Genomic DNA, 13066 nt, shown 5'->3' on the forward strand with positions numbered 1-13066 from the left:
ATGTAGAACTAAGAGGTTGCTTTTAATCAACCAAGCAAAAGTTAAGTAGAGTACTCGTAACTTTAGAAATTTTAATGTTAAAATTGTTACAGAATTACAATGATTGGAGCTATGCCAGCAGTTGCTGTTCGACATGAAAGACGACGTCAAGAAAATCGAAGTAAGCGCCCTAGTCAATTATATTTAGGGGGTAAATGGATACAACCTCATTCAGAATCACCTTTGTCTCCGAATGTATTAATACAAAATAAATATGTTACCACTTTACCCGAAATATATTTATGTGGAAAGGTATGACATTTTACTTTATAATCGTTGGTACTGATAACAGTAAAACTTACTTTGATTAATCAATAATAATTCATGAGTTACATAAGCTAGAAGTATTTCTATTTAGTTTAAAAAAAATTTTTCTTTCAAATATTATTACCATATATATTAACCAACAACCCCATAGCCTATACAATTTCTAATTAACTGATATTGCAAATATGACCTTATAAAGAATATTTTTTGGGACTTTAGATTTTTTAGTCATTTTGAACGAAAATTTTTTGCTGCCGAATAATTTTTTAAGAACTTCTTTATTATTTAACAACTTTTAAGAGATTGATTGTACAAATGTTTATATTGAGGTTCCTGAGGATATTGAAATATGGTGCTAATTAACACTGTTAAATCATCCATACAAACTTCATCCACAGCAGTTCATAATACGTAAAAACGTAATGGTATTTAAGCTTTCACCTTTCATATTATAATCCTAAGTTCTCTAGCAACAATTCCAGGTCAACTGCAATATCCAGCAGATTTTCACCAATATAGTTACTTTGAACTTTATCTTTCTAGCCTCTACCATGTTAGTCTGGTGCAGTGGCCACATAATATGCCGTCAAGGATGATGACGTATTATATAAATGGATTAGAATGGCCAAAATATGTTACAGAGTAACTCCTCCAAGCAGGTGGAGCTAGAGCTAGAGCTGACGAACTAAGGATTCGTGACTCAGCCACGACTGCCATCGAAAGTGGCTAAAACAGTTGCACTCTTAGGTGCACTATACGTTGTCAGATGTACGCTAGTGTACCAACACACAGGGCCTGGATTAGCTGAAAGAGCTACGTCTGTGACGAATAATATCACCTTTTCAGCCACTTATTCTACAAAATAAATGAACTATTGATGAATAAAAAGTTAAGATGAATATCTAGATCAATTATCAACGCTATAGACGATAATGTTTTTATGAATGTTAGTGGTATGCTACGTAAGTTTTTGTCTTGATTGCTTTTCGTAAACATAACTGTTTAACAAACACAGTATCTTCTGCAGTATAAGTACTCGTATCACGTAAATAAAAGTTATTACGTCTAATATTTGCTATTTATAGTATTATAATCTTATATTTATTTATTGATATTGTGTTTTTGAAAAATCGTATGTATGGAATTGTATAAGGTATTATCTAATTATAATTATGAACTAAGAAAGAAGTGTATTAACACTATCCTTTCTATTCTTTTTCTGTAAACATAATTGCCATGCAAATTATTCGTCAAAAGTAAATAATTATAACATGCTCAATAACGACTTCAAGACAGCCCAGAGGTAATAAAATTTTTCACCTAATTCAAAGGGTTTACATGATTTCAGAGGCTTTTGAAACCATTTTTTAATTAGTTTTATAATGACAAAAAAAGTATTCTACGCACCAAGGGAGCAAAGTATAGTGATTTCTGTTAGCACATGGTTGTCAGCCAAGCAAAGTGAAAGCCCCACACGTTGAAGGGAATAATGAGCTTGAGTCCCGTTTACTGCACTTATTCACAATACAAAGCTGAAACTTTGCTTTTTTATTTTATCATTTAATTTTAATACGCAACTGATTAATATAATTTTCTGCTCTTCTATTACGTCAAAAGTAAAAAGAATTTATTTTCTCGCTATCTTTTATTCGGATCTCTTCTTCGAACTAACAGTTGTTTCAACGATTTTTTAATTTTTTAAAAACCATACCAAATACTTTAATATTATAGCTTTTTAAAGAAACGTACATTAATTCCTAGAATGACAAATAAATTAGAGAGTACAGACGACTGAAATATCATCTAACTGCACATAATAATAAAAATGCTAATTCATTTTTTTATTTTTAATATTACTTTAAGTTAATAAGATTTATGTTTCCAACAACCTTCTCTCATGAACCATTTGATACATTGAAAAACATTAACTACTCCGTTGTCTTATGTGATAAAGTTTTAATTATTTAAAATACAAGCTTTTTCAAACATATTTTTTAAAATTTATACACGAATTCAGACACTATTTGTGGGTCTTGTCCCATCATAGAATTAATGCAAAAGCTTTAATCAAGTGACGTTTTGTCTTTGAAGGTAGAAAAAAAACAGCCAGATACCAAAGGGTTATTTTTTATAAGGAGCTAGTCCATACTAAAGACCAGGACAGTTTCTTCTTCTACACAAACGTCAGATTAAGAAAATAACAGTGTACAGGTGTATCAGTAACTACGCAAGATCAACAATATATTTTATGATTTGTTTATAAATAACTACTTATTTTTGCTGATAGTCGTTGACTAACAGTCTCTTACTCCCTCAAAAATTTAAAAAGTTTAATTCTCTTAAAAACCTTAGTGCATGCGCTCAGTGGAGATCTAGTAAACGGGTAGGCCTGAAAAGATAGAACCCTTACACTAAAACTAACTGTGTATAAAACGTGAAGTTAATTCATAAGGATTAACCTTGTGCTGAATTACCACGAAAAATGATAGAAGATATTGCACATATCAGAGTACAGTGTCTCTGATTAGTAAGATGTAACTGCAAGTAGTAACGAAAAACATCACGTATTTTGTGTATGTACCCCTTAATACTTGCCATACTACACTGTCAATATTGTTGAACGTTGTTAAGTGATTTATGCACTAAAAATCTTAAATACTGCTTACATTTCTTGTAATTTGTATTAAATTCTTACTTTTTATCGTTAGTCATACTATAGAAATAGAATTTAAACAGTTAAATGTAGCAAAAAGGCTTAAGAAGAGGCTTCTGCGCAGCTAAATAATGAGGAATAATTCTTTCTGAAACCAGGAAAACAAAACTTGAGGTGATTAGTTAGAAATTAAAAAAAAAAAAACATAAAATTATACGGTAGGCTCAATCACATCAATAACAGCTAATATCAATTACAGGACAAAATTTTTATATTATTTTGTTACGATATCTAACTCAGGTTTGATCCTAATATGCTGACTATATTTATTTTCAAGAAATCTCGAGTTTTCGTATAAAACATTAAGTCTACAAACGTAATGCACTAAATTGGGTTAGAGTAAAACGATTGTTTGGCTGTACTTCAACAACTTTTGTTGGTTTAGTCGTTAGGACGGCAATTTAAAGAAAAACTGATTTGACCAACAAGCTTTATTTTACTGAGCTCTAATTTTTTTTATGTTAAAATCTTTTTTGTTAAATTGAAATTGAATTGTATAATACGAAAAGAAACTTTTTCTTTGACCGTTTTTTGCATGTACTTTTCGACGTAGAAAGCCTACACTGACATTTTTAGCAAAATGCATGGTAAAAAATACTTTTTCATATAAACTCGATGTATAACTTTATCTTAAAACACAAATTACTAAGATGTATATGACAGAAGTTATTGCTAAAAAAACTGAATTATTAGTCTTAGAGGGCTGCACCAAAATTTTGGCTAAAATTCTTCCTTATAATTAATTTATTTAAAATGTATATTATAAGCTTACGAATTTTATTTTGATCCAAAAACAAATGCAAGCTTATTTCAATAATCATTATGTGAGTTAGTCCACAAACATGACATACTTCTACACTTACAAGATGTAATTAACTCAGATGACTGCCATACAATGCTTAAAGTCTATTTTGTATTATATTTTATTAGAAATGCAAGGTATACCTATGTTGAATTTTAGCGTATCTTATGTTCTAAATCTCTACGTGTCTGACTTTTATTTTGTCATTTTAATCGTATTTACCCAACTATGCGAGTCTTCTGAGTAGGCTCCTTGCAAATTTGCCCTCAGAAGACTCGGTATTTGTTTCAAAAATCAAATAAGTGCTGTCTTGGCCATCTGGGTACTTTTAATATCAGAGAAAGTTGACAAAAAAATCTTAGATCATTTCCAACATAATTGAAAACGACGACTCCTCGAAAATCTCTGGCTAGGAAGCTAAACGATAACCACTCAGCCATCAAAGCACTTAAAATATGTATTACGGTATGTTTTTCTTCTACTGTGGTAGTAGTGGCATTTACTAATAATACTGTGCGGTGTTTTAGTAGCCAGACTGCTTAATTGTTTTCATGACTTATATCTTATGACCGTTGCAGATTTTTGAAATCACACCATCGGTGTATTTGTTTAAGATATTCTGACTTCGTTTATGAGACTGATGACTCATGCTTCTCTCTTGAGTCGGATTAATTTATACAAATACGTATGCATGCATGTGGTGTACGTAATAATATTGTTATGTCAGCGTGACGTACTTTTCGAGTCTAAGCTTTCGCTTAATAACTTGGGACACACGCTGGGCACGTTAATGGGACATGGAGATAAAGAGACAGTTCCAAATAACGACACAATATTTACAAAGGAGCTACGACTGCTTTAACTTTACTTAAAGCGATTATTATGCAAGGAATATCCCGATGCACTTAACCTGCGCACGCTTTTATCCAGAGCGGTGTACCAAAGGGTATCTTATCCGCAATCTGGACGATGCCGGAACCGTTACAAGAAAAAGTTTTGTTTCTCGTGACTGGGCTTGGATGTATTATAACCGTCGCAAATACTGATTTTCGCTTCAATTCTGTTATTTTTTGCTCTGAGAGGACTACTACCGTGGTGGATATTGGCTCGCACGTAAGCAACTTTAAATAATCTTCCAAGATCCTCGGGTACCAATATCGTGGTGGATATTGGTGCACGCGTAAACATTTTTAAATAATTTTCAAGGATCCTTGGTTACCAATATCGTGGCAGATATTGGTGCACGCGTTAACAACTTTAAACAATTTTCAATGATCCTTGGTTACCAATATCGTGGCAGATATTGGTGCACGGGTAAACAACTTTATATATGGACTTGGCCAAAAAAGATAACAAATGGAAAAAAAGAGTACTAGAAAAAAGAGTACTTTCATACCTACTTTTATTTAAATATAACTGGAGTACACGGCGAACCAGTTCGAGCCGAGATAAGTAAAATGGTTTTTGCTACGTGCTCGTGGAGGACTAAGCGGTAGCAGAGGTGGGCTCTAACTATTGAGTCAACCGTTCAAGGGTGAAAAACAAGAATTAACTGGGTCCTTACCTCGTGGTAGACTGGAAGGTAGCAGAGGCGGACTCTTACTACTCAGTCTACCGTTCGAGGAGTCCAAATTAAGAGAGTTTCTGGGCCTTTTTATGAGGAGTAGCGGACCTCGGTGATGCGCTGGTTCGATAACAACACAGGAGAGCTTGCTGGGGGAAAATCTTGCAAAAATGACAATAGCTGAAAATCCCATTGTCTAGAACTGCCCTAGTGTAGCCACTAAGAAATTGGCACTTCCCACATTCGGTTCACTCTCCTCTTAGCACTAAAAGAAGGGAAGAAGATTCACTTGCTTATGCCCTTCTTTTCCTTTTAACATACGATGTTGACAAGATTTTAATACAATTTAACCTCAACATTATGAACCTTAACGTGATAACTTTTAATTATAATATAAGTGGTGAAAGTTGTAATAATTATAATAATAATAATTATTATTATCATAATAATAATAATAGATATAACAATAATAATAAATGTGATGACAAAAATAATAACAATAATAGTAATAATGATAATAAGAATAGCAGTTGTTAGAATAATAGTGATTTGCCTGTCACGAGTTAACAGAATTTGTTTTACCAATGGCTTAAATGTTTATAATGTTACAATAATAATACGGAATTTTGGTAAAATTTCGGTAAACATGTTTTTCTGCTGCTAGTAGTAGGAGAGGAAGTCGTCTCGTGATACCCTAGGAAATCAGAAACTTGGTTACCCCTATTGGAAGCAGGCATATGGACTCTCTCTCCGAGTCAAGAAAAAGGGAAAGGTTACTTTCCGTTTTTCTTTACATTCGGAAAAAAGTGTTAGCAATCAACTAGATTACAAATTAAACTATTGCAGTATGTTTATGAAATTATTAATGCGATGCAAAAAGGGTTACTCTCTATATCATGAGCTTGCGAACTTAAATGGTAAAAATTGGATACTTCCTTGAAGGTTACTTATGTTGTGCACCAGGTTTGTTATAGTTAATATGTAATGTAGTTGTTTGCTAATGGTGTAGTATGTACTGGTTGTTTGTGACGATTCTGGCTGTAATAATATTTTCGCTTATTTCTATGTATTAATTCTAAGCTTTCCTAATAATTTTAAAACAACACTTCTAGGAAATGAGCAGGGGAAGAAATATTGGTAATTTTTAGTTAACCCACGTTAAAATGTGTATAACTTTTTTTTTCGCTTAGTTCTATTTACGTCTTATTGCATAAAACGAGTTTTCAAAATTTCCAGAAGTCATTATTGTCCTTTAATTACTGTTTCATCTAAATCTTATAATTAATGACGCAGTTATAGCTTTATGTGTGATTCCAATGTAGAAGATTCTTCCAGTTAATTAATCGTCTATTTTTTTTGTTTAAAATTTTTTTTTTTTTTTTTTTTTTGGGTAAGGAATGTAAGGATTTTTATCGATAAGATAAAATGGAACTATAGCTTAGTACCTAACTAATGAAAATTTTGAATGTCAAGTATTTTTTTGTTATAATGCAAATTAAAATTACATGGAGATATTTTTTTCTTAATAATTTGCATATGTCACATCCTTCAAAATTTACTAATTACACAGCTTGAGTGTACTGCATATAATTCCCAAAATCATATTTTTAGCTATGTTTTAGTTGTTAATACTTTTTTTTTGTTGATTACATTTTTTTTGTAATTTTTTTGTCTTCATGGAAAAACAAGTCTTTTTTTTTCTATATTTCTTAGTTACACTTAGGAATATAGAGAAAAAAAATCGGTCCTTCAGTGTTTATCACAATTAAATTTGAAGGGCTGCAAAATGTAACTATTTATTTGTACGATGATCTGTTTACAAAATTGGAGTGTACAGCCATTGACCATATAAAGAAACTTTTAACTCAAGTATTCTTAGCTTTTTTTCTTTTCTCTTTTAACTTATACGTGTATGATGATAAAAATTGAGTTATGAATTTCAGTTTTTGTCAATGAAGAAAGGAAATTTTGTTCACGTCTTGTTGTAGGGTTTTTTTGTGACATGCTGAGGCATCGTTCGTATTCTAGTTGTTTATTGTTATTTTAGAATTCTCTGTAAGTGTTATAAGTTTTTACTTATTTTTTTGTAATCTAGTTTTGTTTCATTTTTGTGGTGCATCGGGGGGCCGCAAAAAAAATTTTTTTAAACTGTGGATGTATTTTATCAATATTATTCTTATAAGAACGGGAGGGTTTACATTGCGTATGCGAGCGTTGGTTGCACATTAAATTATAATTTTATATATCCTCTTTATAGAACTATTTGTTTTATCGTAGCTTGTCTGAGAGCCACGGGAAAGAGAAAGTATCGTGTTCATTCTGTAGCATCCGTTTACTGTTTCTTTTTGTTTTCTACCAGGTAGAGAAATCATAGTAAACACGCTTCTTGAATTTTGTCCACATGTGCTACGCGTATTTCGTTACCTCTTTGTAATTTGACATTTTGATTTCCTTAATCTGTGCCCATTATTTCATAAAGCCCCTTGAAATAGACATTATACTTTTCTGTGGACGGTTGTTTTAATGTATACATACCATTTCTTCTTCCATGCAGAACTTTGTTTTTTGTCATAATAAAATTTTGATCTATAATTATTTTGTGTCTGAGTCAATGCGGCCAGAGCTCTTAGTTGTGTGAAGTTCTCTGTTATTTGTTCTAGCAAGTCTGTGTACGAATATCCTTCCACCGGCTCTTTGAAGGTGGATGGAAGTTTTGTACGTTAGCCAAATACGATGGGGAGTAGCTTGTGCTCTTGTGCTCTGACGTGTTGTATAACAGTGCACGCAGTGATAATACCCTGTCTCATTTTTCGGTCTAACTGACGTTTATTTCTAATATTATGTTGAGACGTGGTGCATGCGCTCCATTGCGCCATTGCTTTAGGAGTGGTAAGTTGTGCTACTGATTTTATCGACCTTGAATAGTTGGGCTAATTTCTTCATGGTTCTGCTCTTAAAGTGTGTCCCCCTGTCGGATACTATATTTTCTGGGGTTCCAAAGTATATTATGAATTTGTCGAATATTCCAAAGTATATTATGAATTTGCCCTCACTGCTTTCTCTGCTGTCGCTTTCTGGACGGAAGCCAGCACTATATACTTGGTTAGCCAATCCTGTACGAATAATATGTGTAAATTGATGTAAGCTAATTGTTTATTTATTGATCCATGAAAGTAAACCGGTATCTTTCCGAATAGTCTGCTCAGGGTGTCAGTGATATTACCATGGCATATTTATTTTTTACTCGCAATAGCTTTTTTGTTTGGCATGACGAGCAACTAAGTACGTACTGCCTAATGTCTGGCCTAATATTTTACTTATAGAAGTCTTGAGTTATTTGTATATATAATTTGTTCATACCACAGAGTCCTCCTACTGCGGATTTATCGTATTTTTTCATTAGCTTATATCTTTCACCTATTAGTAGCACTACCGATGTATTTGTGTATAACGTAGCACTTATTTCCGTGCCTTTTATAATTTTTTTGAACTTTTCGACTTTGTATGATTATTAGTTGAGATTTATTATAGCTGAATCCTTACTAATCTTATCTTATTTCAAGATGTTTACTACTACCAGTGATCTAAGTATTGTCACACATTTCTGTATGTCAGATCTTAGTGCTGAATATTCAAAGTGATTTTTCAAATACATCCGAATAACATACATTTTTCTTGTTTTGTGCAACATGACGTTACCGAATCATTATTTATGATTACTAGATAGATGAAGCCGCACTTGTACAGTGCGTCAATTGTCTCTGTGCCTGGAATATTGTCCATTATCGACAAAAACGCTTAGTTATCGATGTATCTGAACGGATAATCCTCGACTTTTTCATTTTTTTAAACAGGACAGTGTCTCGGCCAGCTTGTGGGGCCCATGAAGATGCATCGCGTAGTAACCGTATTCTCCATACTCTGTACTTTTCCATTGTGCCCGTTTTGTCAAAAATTTTTTTCTCTCCACTGGGACGATCGTCACTTTCTTCTATTAATGCTTTATTCAGGCCCTAGTCACTATCTGGTGAGAGAGAGTCTTGTTTGATGTTAGTATTCAGAGGTGGTAGAGGCTCAGGTAAGGGCATGATGCGCTTTTTAGCGGTACTCCTTCTTTCTCCCTCTCTCTCTCTCGTTTTTTTTCTCGTTTTCTGTTTACTTTTTTGCTTTTTTTCATATTCTCTCCATCTAGTTTGTTAACAGCTTGGTCGCTACTGTTTCCCTAAAGACTTTTTTCTATATAATCTTGAGGTTTCGGTTTATCAGAATCATTGTCTTGATTTCTATAAATAGCTTTCGGTAAATAGTCACTACCAGCGTCCTTGATGAAAGCTTGGTAAGAGTGGCCTGTAACATATATGTGCTTGAATTTTGCGTCTTTCTCCCCTGTAAAGTGTTGGTATATTACCGCATTGGGTAATACCTGCAGGTGTATGCATACATTTGCTTTATACTGTTGCGGAAATATAAAAGTGCATTTCCCGTCCATGAATTCATGGCCGTCATTAAGTAACTTTTTCGCTTTTTTTGGGTCTTTATATTTATTTATCGATTCTGACTCATACAGTTCTTATTTAAATTTGTCTGTTGATTCCGTCAAGCCATACAGGAGTATTAGGTAATCAAACCGACAGCTCCCATCCCTAAGAACGTTGATCATCCTTAGCTGTTTGTAAGGTTCTGCGCAATGAGTCCCAGATACTCTTGTCTTCACATCATCTTCATCGTTTATCACGATCGGTGTATCATCGCTTTTCCAGACATCAATTTTTATGCCCTCTTTTCTCTTTATATCTTTTTTTCAACGTTATATAAGACCGTTGCTCACAGTCAATTAGTTAATTTATTAAGTATTGACTTAAAATTGGTGATTGGGCCTCTGTTATTATTATAATTATTGTCTTGGCCATCGGGTTTTTTTGTATGCAGTGGTTGCTTTATCGCATGCCCATTTGGTGCCGTTCAACTTGGCCTGCTCATTTTGTCCCCTGCTCATCTATCTACTGCCTCTCTTTGGCTCTACTTTCTATCTTTCTATTTATGGACCCTCCCTTTATCTTCCTTTTTTTCTCACCTTCATCATGTACACCAGGTGTTTCTGCTGCTGCGGTTTCTCTTATTGCCTCCCTATCTTTGCGCTCTTTTTTTTTCTGCTCTTTTGATTGCCTTGCTATTTCATACTAGTTAGAATCCTCTATGTTTTTCTGGCTTGGGTTTCTTCTGCCTTGCTGCCAGTAAATCACAATGCGCAATAATAATTTACTTTGACTTGAGCAAATGCTCAGCGGTATTCGAAAAATCTGGAATTTTCCTGTGTAGTGTATCCAATGGACGTTGACGAGCTTTGTATCTTATTTTCTCTGCAGTGCTCTCGTTTATAACTGGTGTATTCGTTGTTTTCACTTTTTTTCCATGTTTTTCTCTTTGCGCATGCACACTAGCTTATTGCCCGATGGTCTATGCGACGAAATTTCATCTTTTTCGTGTATTGCTGTAAGGGTATCTTTATTTTTCTAATCTTTTGGATTTTTAGTTACCTTTTATTCAGTACTATATCTCTTTTACTGTAGCTGCTGGTGTTTGATATGTGGTTGCTTGGTCCAAGTTTCCTGCATTATTTTTAAATTACTTTTTCGTCTGACTTGTCAGAGTTAAATGTTTTTATTTGTCTTTTTCGTTCTCTCATATTAAATTTCTGTGTCTTTTTATACGTATCCTATTTATGCGTGCCAGTGGCACGTTAACTTCTTGGTGATTGGCCTTTTTCTGTTTTTCCGCAAGCTCATACACTTCCCGGCGGTGCAGTTCTGGATCATCCTCCCCTATTTTTATTATTGGTTTATGAGACAGAGCTTTTAGTGACTTGTTAATTTTTCCGGGTCTGTAAATAACGTTGAACTCGTATCCTGAAAGCCGTATTCTGCCTTCAACCTTGTAAATCGTACGTCCAGCTTCTTTGATGTGTGAAAATACTTCAACGGTTTTTGGTCTGTTATGACTGTAAATTCACAACCAAACAAATATAGTTTTAATTGCTCTTTGGCGTACACTATTGCCAATGATTCCTTATCGTATGTCAGGTACCCCAGTTCCCTGCCTTTCAAATATTTGAACGCGTATTCACAAGGCCAATCCAAGCCTATTTCTCCTTGGCTTTAAATTGCTTTGATGGCATAATCAGATGCTTCAGTTATAACTACAAATGGTTTCCTTATGTCTGGAGCTATAAAAACTGGTTCGTTAGATAAAGCATGTTTTAGTTTTAGAAGTGCCTGTTTCGTTGTCTCTCCCAATTTAAACTTAGTAGTTTTTCTTATCAGTTTTGAAAGTGGTTCTGTTATTTTTGCAAAGTCCTTGATAAACCATCTATACTATCCCAAAAGCCCTAGTAATTGTTTTAATTTCTTGGCATTTGTCTGTCTTATAAATTCTTTTGCGTTCTCAATCGTTCATGGGTTTATCGTTATTTTTTAGTTCCCAACAATGCATCCAAGTACCTGAGAACCTTTGCCCCACGCTTGAGAAATTGGCATTTCTTTGACTCTATCGTTAAATTTGCATCCCCTACCCTTTTTAATAATCTCTCCAACCGTATGCCATGATGTTTTAAGTTTTCCCAGAAAACCATAATATTATCCATTTATATTTTAATTTGATTGCCCTGTAGTCCTGCGGGCACAAGTGTTATCACTCGCATTAAGGTGTTTGATAAATCGCAGCATCCTATTGGCATTCTCTTATATTGGAAGTGCCTTTTTAGGCCTGAGAATTCTTCTTTATGTACGTTATATTTGTGTATTTTTACCTGGAAAATGTCTCTTTTCAAGTCGATTACCGTTATATATGGCATGACCACCAAGTTTTCTGAAATTTTGTTTTGAAATGCATGCAGGCCTGAGTTTTTTGGCACAATCCATGTATTAGAGCTATATAGCGATTTTGATGGCTTGATTATATCTTCCTTCAATAATCTATCCAGTTCTGTCTACATCTATTTCCTTAATTTTACAGGATATCTAGCCCTTTTCGCAGTAATGGATCTATTTGTCGTTGTTTCTATTCTGTGTTTTTATAAATGTTTTACCTGTAGCTGTTTCTTCTCGAGGCCAAATACGAAAGAGTTACATTCTATTAGTACTCATACGTGTCTTACTTCTTATTCGTTGCACCTTGCTCAACAAGTTTCATTTTATCTTCGACCCGTGCTCACGTGTTAGCTTTTTGGTTAGTATATTGTGCCACCCTACTACAATAACTTTTTTCATGTCCCCCCTTTGGCCAACGTTAATTTTCTTGAACATCTAATGATTTGGCGTAGCTTACCTCTACCTGATTTTTTCTTAAGTTCTCACTGGGTTCTAAATAAAAAAACTTACTATCGCTTTTCGCGAGCCTTTAGCATTGTCCCCTTTAATGCCAAATGGCTCTGTCCTTTACGCAGTCTTGCATTCTATTAACTCTATTTCCGGTATTGGTACCATTAGTTTTCTGTCCGTTTTATTTACTTTTTCTGCATACACTTTGTCCTCTTTATTTTCTGCTATGAAATTTACGTACAGGATTTCTTTTTTTATGTTCTGTAACGGAGCCCAGCTGACTTTGTAAGTATCCTTTGTTTCTCTTATGCACCCGAATATTATTGTTCTCGTCCTCGCTGGAATTTCTTGATAGTCTTATTCAT

The sequence above is a fragment of the Copidosoma floridanum genome, unplaced genomic scaffold (genome assembly GCF_036245765.1).
Source record: "Copidosoma floridanum isolate Cflo_tuat_1 unplaced genomic scaffold, Cflo_Japanese_pri ptg000020l, whole genome shotgun sequence".
Lineage (NCBI taxonomy): Eukaryota > Metazoa > Arthropoda > Insecta > Hymenoptera > Encyrtidae > Copidosoma > Copidosoma floridanum.